Source organism: Aotus nancymaae, unplaced genomic scaffold, assembly GCF_030222135.1.
Source record: "Aotus nancymaae isolate 86718 unplaced genomic scaffold, 86718_ANA_hifiasm-v0.15.2.pri h1tg000053l, whole genome shotgun sequence".
NCBI classification, from domain to species: domain Eukaryota; kingdom Metazoa; phylum Chordata; class Mammalia; order Primates; family Aotidae; genus Aotus; species Aotus nancymaae.
Window position 1 is genome coordinate 13,491,693 of NW_026988467.1, and position 22,671 is coordinate 13,514,363.

Here is a 22,671-nt window from a genome sequence, read left to right on the forward strand (position 1 = left end):
AGGCCCCAGGGCCTGAGTGCCCATCATACCCACACTTCTCTCTGCCCACCCAGAGCCTCACTAGCCAGACCTGCACTCCCCTGTCCCCCGCACAAGTCTGCATCCAGGTCGGTGAGGACCCCCAGATGCTACTCCTCCCACCAACCAGGGCCAGACTTGGTGCAGGAGGCTCCACGATTCTCCTGCGTGGGGCTCCGTCTCCCCGATTCCTGGAGCTCCGCCCAAGCGGGGACCCCTGCCCATCCTCTGCCCCTCAAGACAACCAGGCATTTACTGGGGTCAGGACCTGCATCCTTCCAGCCCCAGTTCCCAGCGCCCCCGTCAGGCAGTCATGGGAGGAGCTTCCCAGAGGAAATCCTCCCTCCCTCCCTCCCTCCCTCCGTGTCGGCCCTGCCAGGTTCTCCTCTCTGTCTGCCTTTCTCTTTTTCTCTCTGTCTCTTCATCCCAGAAAGAGGCCACAGGACAGGGGTTTCCCAAGCACAGAAGAAACTCGTCTGATGGAAACAGACCTTGGCTGGGAGCAGGGCCATCCGGATTTGCACCCTGATTCTGTCTGACTTGCTGTGTGACCTTGGGAGAGTCCCCTCCCATCTCTGGTCTTTCCCATTATCATCTACTCAGCACAGAGTAGGTTCTGGGAAAAGGGGAGTCCCATATGCGTGCCCCCAGCACTCCCCCAACCAACCCTGGCCCCTCATGCCTCCTTTAATCCCTGCAGATCTGCCAGCCTTTGATATTCCTGTGGGTGGCTGAGCTGGGTTCTGAATAGGAAGCTGAGAGCTCATGGGCTGCGGGGAAGCAGGCAGGGGCTGAGCCTGCCAGCCCTGCCTGAGGGAGGGGGCTGCGGGCCCCTCGCCATTCACCGCTAAGCCTGGATCCGGGCGCCTTTGTGCCAAGAACAAAACCCGGGGGATCAGCCGTTCTCAGGCCTGCCTCTCTCAGCTCCGGAAGGGACGGAAGCCTGGGCCTGAGGGGTGGGCCACGCTCCCTCCATGGGCCCTGGGGTGCCGGGGCTGGCCCCCTACCCAAGAAGCTTCCCACTACCACCACCCCCAGCTGTGGAGCCACGGGGCGTCAGCAAACCTGGGTTCAGATCCCACATTTTACCCATCATGAGACTTGGGCAAGTGTTTTAAGCCCTCGGAGCCTCAGTTTCACGATCTGTAAAGTGGACGTTAGAATCGCACATGGTGCAGGAGGCTTGAATGAGATGATGCACTCGGCATGTGGCAGGGCTGGGGGCCCCGTGTGCTCTACAATTGCAGCTTCTCTTAGACCAGCCTCCTTCTTGCCTGGGTATGTGGGGCTTAGGCCGGAACAAATCTTTGGACGGAGAGCAAAATCTACGTGAGGGGGTGGGAGGCGGTGGGATGGGGCTCGGAGCAGGCCTGGCCAGGTGTGCCAGGAGGCAAGGCCTGTGATTCCTATGGGCCTGCTCTCCTGCCCATCCCACCCTCCAGTCCCCACCTCAGGGGCCCTGGGCCCTAGGGCAGCAGAAGCTGGGATGTGTCGCTCCAGAGCAGGAATGGAGGGGCCTCCGCAGCTGGTGGCGGGGTGAAGGGGGTGGATGCCAGTCCCCTGCTGATTAGGCCTCAAATTAAAGCCAAGCTTGAGCCTGTCCCTGCTTAGGCAGGCCCTCCTCCTGGCCACAGTTCCCTGCCTGGCCCTCTGCTCCGGGCCTCACGGTGGCTGGTGGCTCCCAGCCTAGAATTGCCCAAAGTCTCCCGTAGAGGGCAGGAACCTCGAGGGACCTGGGAGAGGCTTCAGGGGCCCTACCTGCATGGGGGGTCTCTCCTGTGACCCTCAGACCTGAGCCAATGTCGGGGAACAAGTCACCATGTCAGAGGCTGCGGTGAGCAAAGCTCAGGCGGTGATGACTTGAGTTTCCAGGCTGAGCGCCAGGAGGCCCGCGGTCACACTCCGCCCGGGGCCTGGGCTCCGGCCAACCGTCAGCAGCAGAGATTGTTGGGTTGGTTTTATTTTAAACAAAAAAGAACTTTGAGTGGAAACATGTGTTTCTTTTCTCTCCCCCCTCCCTCTCTCCCTATCTTTCTCCATCTCATCTAGAATATTTCTGTTTTGTACTTCCCTTTCTCTGTTTTTCTCTCTGTCTGCCTCTATTTCTCCCTGCCTCTGTCTCTCTCTCTCTCTCTCTCTCTCTCTCTCATTCTTTCTTTTTCTTTCTATCTCTTTCTCTGTTTCTTTTTCCCCAGCTTTCAGGAGTCAGGAGAGGTAGCAGACTGCCTCCCTCAGGGTATGGCCCCGGCCCCTGCCATAAAATCCCCAGGCGGGCCATGGCCCTAAGTCGGGGCTCAGCCGCTGCAGGGGAGGGAGGGGGTGTCTAGCAGCGGAGGCTCCAGAACCAGCCTGCTCCATCTTCTGCCGTGCTCCTCCTCCAAGCCCCCACTGCCCTTGCATCTGCCCTTCCTGTGTCTGTTTTCTATACTAAGCATCTAGAAAATAATTCTGCAGCTTGAGACAAGTTTTAAAACACTGGTCTGGCCCAAACCACCCATCTACAGCCAGAGACTGTCGCGAAGGCGGGGCCATGGCCTGCTTAACAACGCACAGAGGGTTAGCGGCAAAGCCAGGCCGACCCAGGTCGCCCACTCCCAAGTGAAATTACTGCCACCCCCAAACCCACAGACACCACACTTCTCAGGTCCCTGCATCTTTCAGAGGGGTGGTCTGCTTCCTAGGAGGTGATGCGCCCTCTCCTAAGGTGGTCACCCAGCACAAGGGTCCCCCTGGAAAATGTCCTGCCTCGGCTGGTCACCCCTCCCCCAGGACAGCTGTGCTGCTGGGCCCCCACCTTTCAGCCCCTTCTGGCAGGCAGTAGAGAAGAGAGAAGAGACTGGCCACCCATGCACTGGGTCCAGGTCCTAACTCGACCTCTGAGTCCTTGTGTGACTGTGAACGTGCCCTTCCCCTTGGCTGGCCTCAGGTCCCCATCTTTGTAACAGAAGCCTTGCCTTTGCCACGGAGCCCCTTTGTGCTCTAATATGTTATGATGCTCTCCTCTCCTTCCATGGAGAGGAATTCTGGAACAGCGGGTGGGGAGTGCCATCTCCTCTCCCAAAGTGAGAAGGACCGTCCTCAGTGTAGCTTCAATAGTCAAGTTTCATTCATTTCAGGCTCCCTGTCCCCTGTGTGCAAGGGCCCCAGATGCCACCACCAAAGGGAGAGGCGCCACCGTGATCTGGTACCCCATTGCCAAAGGTGCACTTTCTTTTTTATTTTCGAGACGGAGTTTTTGCTCTTGTTGCCCAGACTGGAGTGCAATGGCTTGATCTCAGCTCACTACAACCTCCCGGGTTCAAGAGATTCTCCTGCCTCAGCCTCCTAAGTAGCTGGGATTACAAGTATGCGCCACCACGCCTGGCTAATTTTTGTATTTTTAGTAGAGACGGGGTTTCTCTGTGTTGGTCAGGCTGGTCTCAAACTTCTGACCTCAGGTGATCCACCCACTTTGGCCTTCGAAAGTGCTGGGACTACAGGGGTGAGCCACCGCACCTGGCCAAAGGTGCACTTTCTTGGGTGTCCAGGGTCATGCCAGCGTTCATGCAGGGACAGGAGGGGCTGCCTGGAGCCAATTCCACCCCCATCTCCCGCAGCCCCGGGAGTGAAGTCAGGGTAAGTATGCGGGGTGAGTGAGGTGGGAACAGGGGAGCCTGTCTTTCCAGATTTGGGTAAACTCTGTCACCAGCGCCTGGCTATTCTGACCTCCCCACTGCTTGGCTTCTGAAAGTGGCCCAAAGAGAAGGGCAGGGAGCCACATGGTCACCTCTGCTGGTTGGGAAAGAAAGACATGCTCCCAGGAGCCTCTGAACCGTGAAGGGGTGAGGCATCTGCCTGATTTCTGCCCTCCTCTGATGCACCTCCAAGGACTGTAAGATGTGACCTTCTCCTGTCCTCGCCAGTCCCCGAAAATTCTCCCACCTCTAGTTTGGATCATAGAAAAGACTCCTTTTTTTTTTTTTTAGACCGAGTCTTGCTCTGTTACCAAGCTGGAGTGCCATAGTGTGATCTAGGCTCACTGCAACCTCCACTGCCTGGGTTCAAGTGATTCCTCTGCCTCAGCCTCCTGAGTAGCTGGGACTACAGGCTCCTGCCACCATGCCCAGTTAATTTTTTGTATTTTAGTAAAGATGGGGTTTCACCGTGTTGGCCAGGCTGGTCTCAATCTTCTGACCTTGTGATCCACCCACCTCAGCCTCCCAAAGTGCTGGGATTACAGGTGTGAGCCACCATGCCCGGCCTTTTTTTTTTTTTAAAGGGAGTCTTGCTCTGTCACCCAGGCTGGAGTGCAGTGGCACAATATCAGCTCACTGCAACCTCTGCCTCCTGGGTTCAAGCAATTCTCCTGCCTCAGCCTCCCAAGTATCTGGGATTACAGGTGCCTGCCACCACGCCTGACTAATTTTTTGTATTTTTAGTAGAGATGAGGTTTCACCATGTTAACCAGGCTGGTTTCAAACTCCTGACCTCAAGTGATCCGCCCACCTCAGCCTCCCAAAGTGCTAGGATTACAGGCGCAAGCCACCTTTTTCCTTTTTATTTTTTTTCTCTTTTCCTTTCAGAGAGCAGGTTGTTAAACATTTGCCAGCTCACCCCTGGCTGGAGGCCACAGCTTTCACAGCGTCTCAGAAGGGTCTGGAGCTCAGAAAGTTTAAGAGCTTAGCAAGACTCCTCTCTTGTCTCGGGACCTGTGACAGAACTGAGCCTGTCTGACACCAAAGCCAAAGAAATGCCTTCTTTCCCTCACGAGGCCAAGAGTTAGCGTCTCTTGGTGGCGCCTGTAATCCCAGCTACTTGGGAGGCTAAGGCAGGAGAATTGCTTGAACCCTGGAGGCAGAGGTTGCAGTGAGCCAAGATCACGCCACTGCACTCCAACCTGGGCAAAAGAGTGAGACTCTGGCTCAAAAAAAAAAAAAAAAAAAAAAAAAACTGAAAAAGAAGAGCCTTGGGCTGTGTCACTGGCATACCCCGTCATGACAACTTCCGGTCCAGGGCAAGAAACTGTCCCGACTGTCCCTTTGGGGCAGAGATTAAAGGTACTACAGGTTCAGAGCCCCTGGCTAGCGAGCCCTGCCCTCTGACCATGTGTGATCAATTCCACAAATATTTGCCAAGCGCCTCACTTAACCTCCCTGAGCCTGTTTCTTCAGCTGCAAAATGGGGCCCTCCAGCCTGACGACTTTCACTTCATCCATCCACCCATTCCTTCAGTTACTGGCTCCCCTGTGCTGGGTGGTGTCTCCGAAGGATATTGGAATCGGGAGTCCTGCTTTGAGTCCTGGCTCTGTCACTGGCTTCCTCGGTACCATGGGCCTCAGCATTCCCATCTGTACAGTGGCATCCACATAAGGGTTCCTTCCAACTCCTTTCCCCACCACAGGGGGTTGCTGCGGGATGTGGATGGGGGCCCTTGGTCATCAGGGTAACTAGGCTAGCTGGCACACAAAGGGCGAGCAACAGTTCACACCCTGAAGACAGAACACGCCCACGTGATTCACACCAGCAGCGGTCTCTGTTTCAGTTGCCTTGAATGGGGCTGCTCTAGTCTTGCAGAGTGGTGTGGAATGTTCAGGGAAGACTTCCTGATGAGGTAATAATAATACAGGAACAGCTAATATTTGACGAGCACTTGCTGTGTGCCAGGGCTTGTGCTAAACACAGGCTTCATCGCATTTAATCCTTGCAATGAACTTGCCGGGCGAGAACGCATGCTACCCATTTTGGGTTTTTTGTTTGTTTGTTTTTGTTTTTGAGATGGAGTCTTGTTCTGTCACCCAGGCTGGAATGCAGTGGCGAAATCTCGGCTCACTGCAACCTCTGCCTCCCCGGTTCAAGAGATTCTCCTGCCTCAGCCTCCCAAGAAGCTGAGATTACAGGTGCGTGCCACTACTGATTTTTGTATTTTTTATTTATTTATTTATTTATTTATTTATTTATTTATTTATTTTTATTGCATTTTAGGTTTTGGGGTACATGTGAATAACATGCAAGGTTGTTGCACAGGTGCACACGTGGCAGTATGATTTGCTGCCTCCCTCCCCTTCACCTATATCTGGCATTTCTCCCCATGCTATCCCTCCCCAACTCCCCACCCCCCCCACTATCCCCCCTCCCCCCCCAACAGACCCCCGTGTATAGTGCTCCCCTCCCTGTGTCCATGTGTTCTCCTTGTTCAACACCCGCCTATGAGTGAGAACATGTGGTGTTTGATTTTGTGTTCTTGTGTCAGTTTGCTGAGAATGATGTTTTCCAGGTTCATCCATGTCCCTACGAAGGATGTGAACTCCTCCTTTTTAATGGCTGCATAATATTCCATGGTGTATATGTGCCACATTTTTCCTGTCCAGTCTATCATCGATGGGCATTTGGGCTGGTTCCAGGTCTTTGCTATTGTAAACTGTGCTGCAATGAACATTCGTGTGCATGTGTCCTTATAGTAGAACGATTTATAATCCTTTGGATATATGCCCAGTAATGGGATTGCTGGGTCAAATGGAATTTCTATTTCTAGGTCCTTGAGGAATCGCCACACTGTTTTCCACAGTGGTTGAACTAATTTACACTCCCACCAACAGTGTAAAAGTGTTCCTATTTCTCCACATCCTCTCCAGCATCTGTTTTCTCCAGATTTTTTAATGATCGCCATTCTAACTGGCGTGAGATGGTATCTCAATGTAGTTTTGATTTGCATTTCTCTAATGACCAGTGATGATGAGCATTTTTTCATATGTTTGTTGGCCTCATGTATGTCTTCTTTTGTAAAGTATCTGTTCATATCCTTCGCCCCAAAAGCTTATCCACCATGATCAAGTAGGATTCATCCCGGGGATGCAAGGCTGGTTCAATATACGCAAGTCTATAAATGTAATTCACCACATAAACAGAACCAAAAACAAAAACCACATGATTATCTCAATTGATGCAGAGAAGGCCTTCGACAAAATTCAACAGCCCTTTATGCTAAAAACCCTCAATAAACTAGGTATCGACGGAACGTATCTCAAAATAATAAAAGCTATTTATGACAAACCGACAGCCAATATCATACTGAATGGGCAAAAACTGGAAGCATTCCCTTTGAAATCTGGCACTAGACAAGGATGCCCTCTCTCACCACTCCTATTCAATATAGTACTGGAAGTTCTAGCCAGAGCAATCAGGCAAGAAAAAGAAATAAAGGGTATTCGATTAGGAAAGGAGGAAGTCAAATTGTCTCTATTTGCAGACGACATGATTGTATATCTAGAAGACCCTATCGCCTCAGCCCAAAATCTCCTGAAACTGATAAGCAACTTCAGCAAAGTCTCAGGATACAAAATCAATGTGCAAAAATCACAAGCATTTCTATACACCAATAACAGACTTAAAGAGAGCCAAATCAAGAACGAACTGCCATTCACAATTGCTACAAAGAGAATAAAATACTACTGATTTTTGTATTTTTAGTAGAGATGGGATTTCACCATGTTGGCCAGGATGGACTCGATCTCTTGACCTTGTGATTCGCCCTTCTCGGCCTCCCAAAGTGCTGGGATTACAGGCGTGAGCTACCGCACCCGGCCAACGCTACCCATTTTGTAAATGAAGAAGCTGAAGCCCAGAGAATGAAAGTGATTTGACCAAGGTTATTCATTTATTCAGAAAACATTGATTGATGGGAGCTTTGGTTGAGTTTAGAGTTTCCGTGTGGGATGATGAAAAAGTTCTGTAGACGGACAGTGGCCATGGTTGCACAACAATGTGAATGCACTTAATGCCACCGACCCGTGCTCCCCCAAATAGTTAACATGGTCGATTTTATGTTACATCTATGTTACCACCATAAAAACACAAATGAAAAAGATTTACTGGGCCCGGCATGGTGGCTCACACCTGTAATCCCAGCACTTTGGGAGGCTGAGGTCCACTTTAGGCGGACCACTTGAGGTCAGGAGTTCGAGACCAGCCTGGCCAACATGGTGAAACTCCACCTCTACTAAAAATACAAAAATAATCTGGGTATGGTGGTGCACACCTGTAATTCCAGCTGAGGCAAGAGAATCACTTGAGACCGGGAGGCAGAGGTTGTAGTAAGCTGAGATCGTGCCATTGCGCTGCAGCCTGGGTGACAGAATGAGACTCTGTCTCAAAAAAAAAAAAATTTACTGATCTCCAGCTCTGTTTTAGGCACTGAGTTGGACGCTGTGGATATAGCAATGAACAGAGCAAAGATCTCTGCCTCCGTGAAGCTGACATTGGAGAACAGCAGTCTGGAAGAACTTGCTATGGATGGAATGATGGATGGACAGAAACGTTTTACACCTGGGCCAGGCGAGGTGGCTCATGCCTATAATCCCAGCACTTTGGGAGGCCAGGGCGGGTGGATCACCTGAGGTCAAGAGTTCCAGACCAGCCTGGCCAACATGGTGAAACCCCATCTCTACTGAAAATACAAAACTTAGCCAAGCTCGGTGGCGGTCACCTGTAATTCCAGCTACTCAGAAGGCTGAGGCAGGAGAATTACTTGAACCTGGGGGCGGAGGTTGCAGTGAGCCGAGATCACGCCGCTTCACTCTAGCCTTGGCAACAGGAGCAAAACTCTGTCTCAAAAAAAAAAAAGAAACGTTTTACATCTGCTCTGCGCTGGCCACACTCGGCTACTGAGCACTTGAGATGTGTCTGGTACACCCGAAGAGCTGACTTTAATTTTATTTCATTTTAATTATTAATTTAAATTAATTATTTTGTTTATTTGAGACAGGGTCTCGCTCCGTCACTCAGGCTGGAGTGTAGTGGTGCAGTTACAGCTCACTGCAACCTCTGCCTTCTGGGCTCAAGCCATTCTCCTACCTCAGCCTCCTGAGTAGCTAGGACTACAGGTGTGCGCCACCACACTCAGCTACGTACTTTTTGTAGAGATAGGGTTTTGCCATGTTACCCAGGCTGGTCTTGAACTCTTGACCTCAAGAGATCCGCCCACCTCAGATCCCAAAATGCTGGGATTACAGGCATGAGCCACCATACCTGGCCTCTAGATTCAAATAGGACCTACCGAAATGGCCAGCACAGCTCTAGGTCAGCAGCACGTGAGCAGCGGAGCTCGGCCTGGCTCTCTGCTGTTCACCCTCTTGAGTGCCAGCTTTCCACAGTTTGGGCCTCTGGCAACAGAATCACCAGGAAAGCCAAAACTTCAGCTCCCTGGGCTCCACTCAGACTGACTGAATCAGAACCTCAGAGGCCAGGGCGTGAGAGTCTGTTCTTTTACCAGATACCCCAAGTGATTCTGCTGCACGTGAGGTCAAGTTTGAAACCAACCCCACTGCCCTAGTTATTCAAGACTCCCAGCCGCTGGCTGGGTGTAAAGTCTCACGTCAGTAATCCCAGCTCTGTAGGAGGCAAAGGTGGGCAGATCACTTGAAGTCAGGAGTTCGAGACCAGCCAGGCCTACATGGTGAAACCCTGTCTCTACTAAAAATACAAAAATTAGCTGAGTGTGGTGGTGGTCACCTGTAATCCCAGGAGGTGGAGGTTACAGTGAGCCAGGATTGCACCACTACACTGCAGCCTAGGGAACAGAGCGAGACTCTGTCCCAGAGGAAAAAAAAAAAAACTCCCAGCTGGGAAGATAGCTTAAATGAGGTCTGACCTGCACCAGGCCTCCTGGGCCCAGAGCAGACCTCGCTAGGGGAATATGCCCTGCTCAGCACTTCCCCAGACCAGCTAACCCATCCTTGAAGATAGCTACTTCTGGCTACCAGCCCACGATTCTTCGCCAGCCTGCACTGTTCCCTGCAGAGCAACAAGACTTGGAATATCCATGCTCTATCCAGAGGGGCTGGGCTGAGGGGTCCTGAGTTTTCTTATGTTATGTCCCATCAATCCCTGGGGCTCCCCAGTCAGCCAGCTCGAGGCTCCGGCCCTAGCTGTGGGCAATGGGACGGAGAGGCTTGGCCCAGCGCCCCACCCTACAGATCAGCCTGGTCCAGCAAGTGGAGGAAGGAAGCAGAGGCAGCCGGGGCCAGCGGACACAGGGTTGGGGGTGACGCAGGCCTCAGGAATTTGAAAACAAACACTTCGTGAGGGAAGGAAGAGGCTGCTGTTGGCTGCTGAGCCCGGGCGGGCCCAGTTCCCTCCCTCTCAAGGCAGGGGTGAATCCCAGAGCCCCTGACCATGGCCCCTGGCTGGACTCAGTGCCCGGAAAGTTTCCATTCCACTCGTGGGATGGGAAGGTCATGGGAGGTGCAGGGGGACCCAGGCTCTGTCCAGATACTGGAGCATCCTGGCTGGGGTGACATCCTGGTCCCATCCAGGAAGGGACAAAGAGCAGAGAGAGCCATGAGAACCCAGGAGAAGGCTCAGTGGCAACAGGATGGCTCCTCAAGCATTTATGGAACACCATGGTATTCCAAGAATTCAGAGCATAAGCACTGCCTGGCTGGAGAGAGCTGAGGAAGGAGATGATATGAAAGGGGCTGTGGCCCTCCTGGAGAACGTGGCACCTGAACTGAGCCCTGCAAGGCAAACTAGGACCGGAGAAGACAGAATCTTATGAATCTCACCCCTCCACACTCCCAGAGCCAGTACTCAGTGAGTGGATGAGCGAGTGAGCAACTGACCGGCAAACATGCAGCATGAATGAATGACGAACTGAATGACATGGAGTCTGGAGTCTCAAGGCCGAGACTGCAAAAGAGGAGTCCATCCTCCTGTCCCCTCGGCTCTCAACTCTCTTCATAGTCCTGAAGGGTCTTGGTACCTGGAGACTACGGAGTCAGGCTACCTGGGTTCTAGTTTGAACTCAGTCACTTACCAGCTGTGTGACTTTGGACAAGTTACTTAACTCTCTGTGCCTTTGGTCCCTTCTCGGTAAAGTGTAGTAATTAGGCTGGGTGCAGTGGCTCACACCTGTAATCCCAGCACTTTGGGAGGCTAAGGCAGGTGGGTCACGTGAGGTCAGGAGTTCGAGACCAGCCTGGCCAACACGGTGAAACCCTGTCTCTACTAAAAACACGAAAAATCAACCAGATGTGGTGGCGTGTGCCTGTAATCCCAGCTACTCTGGAGGCTGAGGCACAAGCATTGCTTGAACCTGGGAGGCAGAGGTTGCAGTGAGCCGAGATTTCACCACTGCACTCCAGCCTGGGCAACAGAGGGAGATTCCCGTCGCAAAAAAAAAAAAAAAGGAATAATCATAGTGCCTCCTTCACAGGGTTTTTGTGAGGACTGAGTGAGTTTTACAAGTAAAGTCCTCAGAACGATGTTGCGCATACAGTGAGAGCTACGCTGGTGCTGGCTGATGTTTTTACCGAGGTTCTAGCTTACGTGTCCATTGAGTCACTCACTCACTCACTGTTCATTCACTGATTCACTCCTGCCTGCCACCCGCCACTCACACAACCCCTCCTCTTCACCGTCATCTGTTGAGCAATCCTGGTGCGCCAGGCTCTCTCCTCCCGGCCCTTCCAGCCCCACTTTGCCAGTCTTGGACGGTGCCCGCCATGCTGCCAATTACCCTGACAATTTCATTAATTCCTCCCAAACCCAAAACAAGTAAGAAGGACCTATCTGGAGCAGGGGCCATGTGCTAAGACCAGAATCAGGGCATGGGACAAACCCTCTAGGACGAGCTCTTTGACAAGAGGCATCACTGGAGCTGCTCCAGAGATGGCCAGGCCTCCCCTCCTGCAGGAGCCCGGCCAGTGGCCCCCAACCCGGGCAGCCTCACCCACTCCCCTCTTTGACCAGTTGGGTTCCCCCATGTCCCGACCTCACTTATCCACATTTCAGGCTTCATTCATGCCAGGAGCCCCAGATCTGGCACCAGCTCTGCCCAAGCCCGGAGCCCAGGGCTGGCCAAAGTGAGAGCCCCGAAGCTCAGCACATTTCACCAGAGGCAGCATTCAGAGTTGGTGTGAACATGATGACTGCACACTGATTAATGTAAGATGATTGAGCAAAAGCTCTCACCACTTCCTTCTCTACAGGCCCTGGGAAAACAGGTCCTGCTGGGGAAGAGTCTGTGGCATATTCTGCAAAAACCATTTCCCCAGTACATCCTGCAGGCCGGGCACTGCGCTGGGCACTTGATCCCTTTCAACACCATGACATAGTGGGAGGACAACTTGCCTCTCATTGATGAAGAAACTGAGGCTCAGAGAGGTAAAGGGACTTGCCCAAGGCCACACAGCCAGTCAGTGTGATCCTGGAATTCAAACCCAGGTCTTCTCATCCTGCATCCTACCCCCAGGGACCAGCCAGTTTGGCATCTGTGGAATTGGAGAGAGGCTGGGTTTGGGCATGAGGTGATGTTTGGGCCAGAGGGTGGGGAAGGAGAGGAGAGCCAGAGAAGCAGAGCCAAGCGCCAGGCAGGAACATTGGCACGGGGCAGGTAACGGGAGCCCAGCCAGGTCTGGGGCTCCTGGGCAGGCCCTGTGGGTCCTGCAAGCAGCAGGCTCACCCTGTGGCGCTGCCAGGGTGACAGCAGCCTCGATCCGCTGACTCAACGATTGCACCGGCCTCTTCCTGGAAAACAGTAGATGCAGCGTGGGTGTCAGGGAGGGAGGCACCTGTTCGGGAAAAGGGTGTGGGGAACCCTTCTACCCTGCAGCTCCTCCCAGCCAGGGCACAGGTACTTAGCTCCAGGTGCCCCCGAGCCTCTCACCACCTGCCCAGACCCCAGAAGCCACCGGATCCAGGAGTCGAGCCAGCTGTGGGCTGAGTCCACGGTGCCACCAAGGCCCTGGGTGACCAGTGCTGCCAGCCACCACCTCAGCCAAGCAGCACAGCCTCCCAGGGCACGTCCCCACTTGCTCCCTGCAGAGCCTTGTTTTGCCCCACCTTAAGGGGACAGGTGTAGACGAGCGGTGAGGCAAGGTGCGTGTGACACCACTTGCTGTCACTCTTCTCTGGGAGGTATCAGGGCCACTCTGCCATGGGGCACAGCTTAGGGCCTCTGTGGAATCTGGTCTGAAGGATCCTGCTGCCCAGAGCAGGGTCAAGAATAGGGAATGGGTTCAGAAGAACCCCCCACCCCAGTCCTCAGGCTCCAGTTGGGGAGATCCCAGCAGAGCCAGTCACAGGCATCGTCACACCCTGGAGGAGATAATAGGATCTGGGGCTCAGCCTCTACCAGTTTCATCATCACCACACACCACACCCAGGCAAGGGAGGGCAGAGGCATCAGCAGGGCTGGGCTGAGGGGCTGAAGCCCGGTGGGGAAGCAGGGGGGCCCCCGGGCCTCTCGGTCCTGTCTCTCCCAATCCAGGCCTCAGTGGGCTCCAGTGCAGGGGCGGGAGCTGACTTCCACCTGCAATATTCACTCCCACTGTGACCATTTCCAGCACCAGCCTGACTTCCTCAATGCAATGCTAGGAAGAGCTAGTCTTTTTCTTTTTCCTTTTCTTTTTGTTTTGAGACGGGGTCTCACTCTGTCACCCAGGCTGGAGTATACTGATCGTGGCTCACTGCAGCCTCTATTTCCTGGGCTCAAGTGATCCTCCCACCTCGACCTCCTGAGTAGCTAGGATACAGTCACTCACCACCAAGTCTGGCTAATTAAAATAATTTTTTTTAGAGATGACTTCTCACTATGTTACCCAGGCTGGTCTCAAACTCCTGAGCTCAAGTAATCCTTCTGCCTCAGCCTCCCAAAGTGCTGGGATTACAGGTATGAGCCACTGCACCCAGCCTGGGAAGAGCCCCTCCTGAGAGCCCATGTGAGTGGCCCGGGCACAACCCCGGCACATCCTTCCTGTCTTCACTGCCTGTCTCTTAAGCTACTCTGAGAATCCTGGGGGCTGAGGAACATACCTGTGCTTTGAGCTGGAATCGCCGCAGAACTGGGGTGGAGGAAGTTGTGACAGTCAAGGGCTTCAGGGAGTAGGCCTAGGTCTGGTGGTCTGGGTTCAAAGACGCTCTGCCTTTTACCTGCTGTGTGACCTCAGGCAAGTCACTTCCCCTCTCTGAGCTTCCTTTTCCTTCTTTAGCAAAGTTTGGCTGAGTTTAATAGAATCTGCTCCTGGGGGGCGGTTACAGGGATCAAAGGGGGTAATTGGTGCCAATGGAGTGGTTAACAACACTCAGTGCACAGTGGCAGTGATTTTTATTGTCCCCTTATTTAGCCAAGAACTTGGCATATCCAGGGGCGGTGGCTCACACCTGCAATCCCAGCACTTTGGAAGGCCGAGGTGGATGGATCACCTGAGATCAGGAGTTTGAGAGCAGCCTGGCCAACACAGCTAAACCCCATCTCTGCTAAAAATACAAAAGTTAGCCTGGCACGGTGGCGCATGGCCATAATCTCAGCTACTCAGGAGACTGAAGCAGGAGAATCGCTTGAACCTGGGAGATGGAGGTTGCAGTGAGCCGAGATTGTGCCATTGCACTCCAGCCTGAGTGACAGAGCAAGACTCCATCTTAAAAAAAAAAAAAAAAAAAAGAACTTGACAGCTGGATGCGGTGGTTCACGCCTGTAATCCCAGCATTTGAGAGGCTGAGGCGGGCAGATCATGAGGTCAGCAGTTTGAGACCAGCCTGGCCGACATAGTGAAACCCCATCTCTACTAAAAATGCAAAAAAATTAGCCAGGCGTGGTGGTGCACACCTGTAGTCGCAGCTACTCAGGAGGCTGAGGCAGGAGAATCGCTTGAAACCGGGAAGCGGAGGTTGCAGTGAGCCGAGATCGTGCCACTGCACTCCAGCTTTGGCAACAGAGCAAGATTCCTCTCAAAAAAAGAAGAAGAAAAAAAAGAACTTGGCATGAAGGACTGGGATGTCACAAGACCAAGGGGGTGGTCTCTGGTGCCTCAGAACATGTTTCAGACTTAGGAACCCTCAGGGCTGAGGCCAGGACTGGCCATGTGCTTCTGTCTCCTGGGCTCTGTGCCCTCCCTTCCCCTCTGCCCAGCCCACTGCTTCTGCCTCGACCCCCTACCCCTGCCCCACAGACACAGCCAAGCCTCAGGAGGACTCAACCCACAGGAATGTGGGGAATGAGGGACTGAGCCCTACGACCCCACTATCTCAGCCCTGGGCTCTGCCGCCCTCTGGTGGCTGGGCTGGGAAGGATGCTGCTCCCACTACTGTCAAGCTGTAGAAGCGCAATTGCCCTAAAAAAATAAAATTCGGCTGGGCACGGTGGCTCATACCTGTAATCCCAGCATTTTGGGAGGCCAAGGCAGGTGGATCACAAGGTCAAGAGATCGAGACCATCCAGGCCAACATGGTGAAACCCCGTCTCTACTAAAAATACAAAAATTAGCTGGTCATGGTGGAGTGCGCCTGCAGTCCCAGGTACTTGAGAGGCTGAGGCAGGAGAGTCGCTTGAACTCAGGAGGCGGAGGTTGCACTGAACTGAGATCATACCACTACACTCCAGCCTGGGTGACACAGTGAGACTCTGTCTCAAAATAATAAAAATAATAATCCTTGCCCAGTCCGTCCCAGGAGATCGCCTCCCCTTTGCATAGAGCTTTTTGCAAAGTCCTTTTCCAAGGCATCACCTCCTTTTAGCTGCATTATCATGCCTGTTTACCAGATGAGGAAACTGAGGCTCAGAGAGGGGAAGCAGCTTGCCTAGAGCATCTTGGCTTGTAAGTTAAAGCAAGACTCAAACCAGATTCACCTGCCTCCAAATCCGGTGCTGGACTTCCCCACACCCTGCTTTGAAAACTCTAAGGAACCTTCTAATTCCCAGAATCCTATTGCCTCATTTACGCAAAGCAGGCTTGGTTTCTGCCTCCTTCAACGCCCCTCTCCTCCTTCCCCCTCACCCTTGCCAGCAGCCAAAATGCCAGGCGCGGTTGCTGACCCCTTCCTCCTTCCTGACCAGCTCCCAGCCCTCAGGGCAGCTCATGAGCCAAGAGCCTGAGAGTGGCTTTCAGAGGCCATCCTGTCCCCTCCCCTGGGCCCCTCCCAAGCAGATGACTGTTCATCCTGTTCTTCACGCTGCTTAAGGGAGGAGATTCCCTAACTCTGCTCCCTCCAGCCGCCCAGGTGTCTGGGACAGTTCCCACAGTTGGGAAACTCTGCCTTAGTCCCACCAGAGTCCCTCCTGCTGCAATGTCAGCCCGTTTCTTTTAGTTCTTTCTCCCAGTAGCACCAGAAATACAATCTGGGGGAGACACCAGAAATACAATCTGGGGGAGACACAGGCCGGGAGAGTGGGATGGGGAAGGCACACTCGGGGACAGGAGTGCAAGCGAACTCAGGTTCGAATTCCGGTCAAGAGTGGCCAAGCGAGGCCAGGAGCAGTGGTTCACGCCCATAATCCCAGCACTTTGGGAGGCTGAGGTGGGCAGATCACTTGAAGTCAAGAGTTCAAGACCAGCCTGGCCAACCTGGCAAAATTTCATCTCTACTAAAAATACAGAAATTAGCCAGGCGTTGTGGTGGGCACCTGTAATCTCAGCTACTCAGGAGACTGAGGCAAGAGAATTGCTTGAACCCAAGAGGCAGAGGCTGCAGGAACCAGCAATGGTGCCACTGCACTCTAGCCTGGGCGACAGAGTAACACCTCATCTAAAAACAACAAAAAAGTGGCCCAGCAGGTCTCCTGGTGCCCAGGGAAGTCTCAGCCCAGATGGGGCAACCTTGCCCACAGCCCGAGGGCATCTAGACCCTCCACCCTGCCACACTGGCACCTAGTAGCTCAAGGGAGGGAGGAGAGCTGGGGTGGGACTCGGGAAGCAGAGTGGGTCTGAGGGGTGGCCCGGAGCTCGGGCTCCGGGTTCATGCAGAGCTGGGCTCAGACCCAGCAGCAAACATTCACTGATCTGCTCCTGGGCGCCAGGCATGGCAGTTGGCAATGAGGCTGCAGCACTGGGAAGACAGCCAGAGGCCCTGCCTTCATGGATTTCACGGTCCAGTGGGGAGACAACAGAAAACAGGTCACCACATGGATCAACAAGGAATCCCAGAGGGGCCACTTGGCTCTGCACCTTCCCCCTCCTGCCACCTCCATTTCAGCTCTCAGGATGCAACTTCAGTGGCACCACCTCCAGGAAGCCCACCCTGACCCCCAGTGAAGACAGGCTGCTCCCTTATCTGTGCCCCTACAGCCCCACAGTTTGCACCGTGTAAGCTTTCAGCTGAAGTTTAACTCACATGCAGAAGGGCTCTCGGATCTGAGGCGCCCACAGCCCTGCGTCCCTGTGTAAGCGACAGCAGCTGCCCCTCCCTCAGCAATCACCCCTGCTGCTGCAGGCGCTCCCCACCCTGACCTCGATCCATCAATTAGTCTGCCTGGTTTTGCACTTTATGCAAATCAACTAATTGCTTTTTTCTTTTTCTTTTTTTTGGCATCTGGCTTCTCTCATGTTCAGTCTAGATTATAGTCGCCCACACAGACATAGACAATACCTGTGGCTGTGGGTGGTTTATTCTCATGACTGTGCAGTGTTGCACTGTGTGAATATATCAGGGTTTTCATTTTACTATTGATGAGCATTTGAATAGTTTCTAGTATTTTGGCTATTAATGGATAATACTGCTAAAAACATGCTAATTCAGGTCTTTTGGGGCATATATGTACCTATTTCTGTTGGTACATATGTGCCCAGAGGAAGGCAGTGGCGTGTCTGGGTCATAGGATAGGCAGGTTAAGCTTTTGCAGATGCAGCCAAGCTGTTTTCCAAAGTAGCTGTGCAATTCCCACCGCACCGACAGCGTCAAGTTCCTGCTGCCCCACGTCCTGACAACACGCTGCGCTGCGTAGGGCCCTCACCTCACCTGCTTGTCTTACTTGTCTGTCTCACCACTACGGAGTGTCACCAAGGATGGGGATGCTGCTGGTCCATAGGAGACACAATCAGGGAGGAGAATGAAGGGGATTGAAAGATGGGGAAAAAAAAAAAAAAGAAAGATGGAAAGAGGGCTGGGTGTGGTGGCAGGTGCCTGTAATCCCAGCTACTCGGGAGGCTGAGGCACAAGAATCACTTGAACCCAGGAAGTGGAGGTGGCAGTGAACTGAGATCCCGCCACTACACATCCAGCCTGGACAACAGAGTGAGAAAAAAGAAGGGAAGGAAGAAAGGAAGGGAGGGAATGAATCAACAAAGAAGCAAGCCACACCTTCTGCCCCAGAGCAGAAAGAAGGAAGGGAGGGAGGAAGGGAGGGAGGGAGGGAAGGAGGAAAGAAAGAAGGAAGGGAGGGAGGGAGGGAGGGAAGATGGAAGGAAGGAAGGGAGGGAGGAAGGGAGGGAGGGAGGGATGGAGGGAAGAAGATAGGAAGGAAGGGAGGGAGGGTGGGAGGGAGGGAAGAAAGAAGGAAGGGAGGGAGGGAGGGAAGGAGAAAAGAAAGAAGGAAGGAAGGGAGGGAGAGAGGGAGGGAGGGAAGAAGAAAGGAAGGAAGGGAGGGAGGGTGGGAGGGAGGGAAGAAGAAAGGAAGGGAGGGAGGGAGGGAAGGAGGAAAGAAAGAAGGAAGGAAGGGAGGGAGGGAGAGAGGGAGGGAGGGGAATCAACAAAGAAGCAAGCCACGCCGTCTGGCCCAGAGCTGAAGTGCCTGCTGGGCTGAAGCCAGGGCTTGCTGGTTCACATGAAACCTCAGTGTGCCCTGAAAATGAACACTCAAATAAGTTTCTTTCTCAATAGTTTCATTTCAGGACAAAATCTTCTAAACAATAGGTTCAGACTTTGGGGACCGGGGAGTGGGGAGGAGTAGCAGGGTCGCTGCAGTCTCTGCAGAGCAGGGCATGGGCACTGAATGGGGAGGCGCTCCTGAAGGATCATGGTTTGGAGACTGGCTGGGCAGACAGCCTCAGGGGCCAAAACTCCAGCCCCAGACACAGCCTCCAGCTCTCGTCCTGCAGATACCAACCCCAGCTTCCTCCTCATTCCGCGGCCAGCAGGGGCAGGGCCCCGGGTCCTTGGTTAAAGCCCTACCAGGGCAGGGCCTGATGGGCAGAGGCAGGCACCACTGAGAGAGGGGCTTCCCCGAGATGCCTGGCCTGGATCTATCCCCTGGGCAGGTGGGCAGGGAGCAGGTGGAGAATGAGGGAAGTGGGCCCAGTGAGCAGCCCTAGCCTCCCTGGCAGCATAGCCCCAAAGCCAGTGCCCTGGCCCCCAACAGTCTAGCCCAGACTCAGGTGTCAGCCAGATTCCAGATGTGCCAGGGCAGGCTGAATGCAGGAAAGCCCGTCTCCTCAGCTCTACCAAGCTGCTGCCAACCTGTGCACTCTTCAGGCAGACTCAGCACTGGAAGAGGCATGCAGGCCGTTTGGTCTCTACTCAGCACAGGAATCCCATTCCCAGACTGCCTGAGTTCCTCCAATTTCCAAGAGACAGGGGCCTCCCCACCTTGTAAGAGCCCCTATGCTCTGGCTGTGCAGCTCCAACACAATCAAAGTCACCACTTATCGTGACTAATTACAGGCCAGACACTGTGTCAACCATTGACATGCTTCATTTCACGGTGGCTCCACGAGGCAGGAACCATTCTCACCAGCCCCATTTTGCAGATGGGGCTTGGAGCCTTAAAGAGGCTTTAAAGAGACTTGGTGTCTTGCCTAAAAATCACATGGCGAATACATACATACTATAATACACACACACACACACACACACACGTATATATTATGTGTGTGTATATATATACAGAGAGAGAGAGACAGAGAGAGACAGAGTCTCGCTCTGTTACCCAGGCTGGAGTGCAGTGACACGATCTCAGCTCACTGCAACCTCTGCCTCTCTGGTTCAAGCAATTCTCCTGCCTCAGTCTCCTGAGTAACTGGGATTACAGGTATGTGCCACCATGCCCAGCTAATTTTTGTATTTTTAGTAGAGACGGGGTTTCACCATATTGGCCAGTCTGGTCTTGAACTCCTGACCTCGTGATCCACCCGCCTCAGCCTCCCAAAGTGCCGGGATTACAGGCATGAGCCACAGTGCCTGGCCTACATATATATATCATTTCCCACCTCTGTTTGATGAGAGGGCCTAGAAGCAGTGATGCCTCAGCAGCAATAAGCACACCCAGTCTCCAAAATAAAAGGATCACACTCCTTGGAGCACTGAGGCAGGAAAAAATACAAGATAGTTCCAGAGCATGTGGCAGCGCAAGAAAGCAAGGAAATGCTCAAAGATGGGGGCATGTCAGACACAGGAGGTCATCTGAAAGAGCTCCTAGTGACCAAAGCTGGAACCATCTGAAAAATAAAATAACAGGCTGGGCCGGGTGGCTCACTCCTGTGATCTCAGCACTTTGGGAGGTGGAGGCAGGAGGATCGTCTGAGGTCAGGAGTTCGAGACCAGCCTGGCCAACATGGTGAAATTTCATCTCTACTAAAAATACAAAAATTAGCCAGGAATGGTGGCACACGCCTGTAATCTCAGCTACTAGGGGGGCTAACGCAGGAGAATCACTTGAACCTGGGAGGCAGAGGTTGCAGTGAGCTGAGATGGTGCCACTGCACTCCAGCCTGGGCAACAGAGTGAGACTCCATCTCAAAAAAAAATAAATTAAATTAAATTAAAATAACAGTACTGGCCAGGCACGGTGGCTCACGCCTATAATCTCAGCACTTTGGGAGGCCAAGGAGGGTGGATCACCTGAGGCCAGGAGTTCAAGACCAGCCTCACCAACATGGTGAAACCCCGTCTCTACTAAAAACACAAAAATTAGCTGGGCGTGGTGGCACATGCCTGTTTAAGTCCGAGCTACTTGGGAGTCTGAGGCAAGAGAATTGCTTGAACCCAGAAGGTGGAGATTGCAGTGAGTCAAGATGGCACCATCGCACTCCAGCCTGTGCAGCAGAGCAAGGCTTTGTCTCAAAAAAAACAAAAAAAAAACACAAAAAACATAGTACTAGATTATAACCCAAAGTATAAAATAATAAATACACAGGTCGGTGCTGATAGAAATGCAGTCATGTCTGCATAACAGCATTCTACATCGCTGGTCAACCACGGACCACATAGATGACGGTGGTCCCATAAGGTTGCAACGGAGCTGAAGAATTCCTATTGTCTGGTGATCTGTGTCACAGCACAGTAACGTGCCTACGGTGTTCTGTACGGTAACATTCAGCACAGGTTACAAACCTGTAGCCCAGGAGCCGTAGGCTATACCACGTAGCTTAAGTGCATAGCAGGCTCCTCCATCTAGGCGCGTGTGACTGCCCTCTACGATGGTCTCACCCGGACCAAATTGCTAACAGCGCATTTCTTTGAATGTCTCCACCGTTAAGCAATGCATGACTGTAAATGACGAGCCAAATAAAGGGAAGGAAAAGAACAAATCTTCCTTACAGAAGAATTCCAAAGAACCAGTGTAGGTACACCCAGTATATCCCCCACAACTTGAATGTGGGCTCAACTTGCTTCCAAAGAACAGAGTTTGAAAGGGGGGCGGGCATGGTGGCTCCCCTCAACCTCATGGGAAGCTGAGGTGAGTGGATCGTTTGAGCCCAGGAGTTCAAGATCAGCCTGGGCAACACAGTGAGACCCCGTCTTCACAATAAATAAAAATTAAAAAGTTGGCCAGGCACAGTGACTCGGTGGCTTATGCCTGAAAACCCAGCACTTCAATTTTTTTTTTCAGACAGCATCTCGCTGTGTCACCCAGGGTGACACAGGTGATCTGCCTGCCTCAACCTCCCACAGTGCTGGGATTACCTCCCACAGTGCTGGGATTACCTCCCACAGTGCTGGGATTACACGCATGAGCCACCACGCCTGGGCCAGGCTGAGGAAGGTGAATTGTTTGAGACCAGGAGTTCAAGATCAGCATGGGCAACATAATGAGACCTCTTCTCTACAAAAAACAAAAATTAAAAAATTGGCTCACACGTGTAATCCCATCACTTTGGAGGCCAAGGCAGGCAGATCGCTTTAGCCCAGGAGTTCAAGGTGAGCCTGGGGAACATGGCAAAACCCCATCTCTACAAAAAAAAAAAAAAAATTTAGCCAGGTGTGTGACATGTGTCTCTGGTCCCAGCTATTCAAGCTCGGGAGGCTGAGGTGGGAGGATGGCTTGCGGCTGGGAGGTGGAGGTTGTAGTGAGCCGTGATTGTACCACTGCACTCCAGCCTAGGCAACTGAGCCAGACCCTGTCTCAAAAAGAAAGCAAGAGAAAGAGAGGGAGAAAATGAGGGAGGAAGGGAAGAAAGAAAGAGACAAAGAAAAGAAAGAAGGAAAGAAGGAAGGAAGGAATGGAGGGAGGGACAGAAAGGAAGAAAGAAAAGAAAGAAAGAGGAAAAAGAGAACTTCATAAAAGGAAAACCTGGCAGACACCACCTTCACCAAGTCACCAAGGCTAGCATTGCCAGAGATGAGTCACGGGGACATTGTGTGCCTCCTGGCATCACGTGATGAGAACTGCATTTTATTTACCTCTGTGGTATTCTTCCCCCAAACCCAGAACTCCTGGCTAGTCATGAGGAAAACATCAGATATACCCAAATTGAGGGCTAGTCCACAGACTAGAACTTCCCAAATTGTCAAGGTCACGAAAACCAAGGAAACACTGAGAAACTGACACAGACCGGCGAGGACTAAGACGCGGCAACTGAACGTAGTGTGGGATCCTGGATTGGATCCTGGAACAGAAAAGGACATTAGTGGGAAAGCTGGTGAAATCCGAATCAAGTCTGGAGTTCAGTTAATAGCAACGCGTTGGTTTCTAACTTTTGACTACTGTGTCGTAGTCACGAAAGACGCTAACAATGGGGGACATTGTTA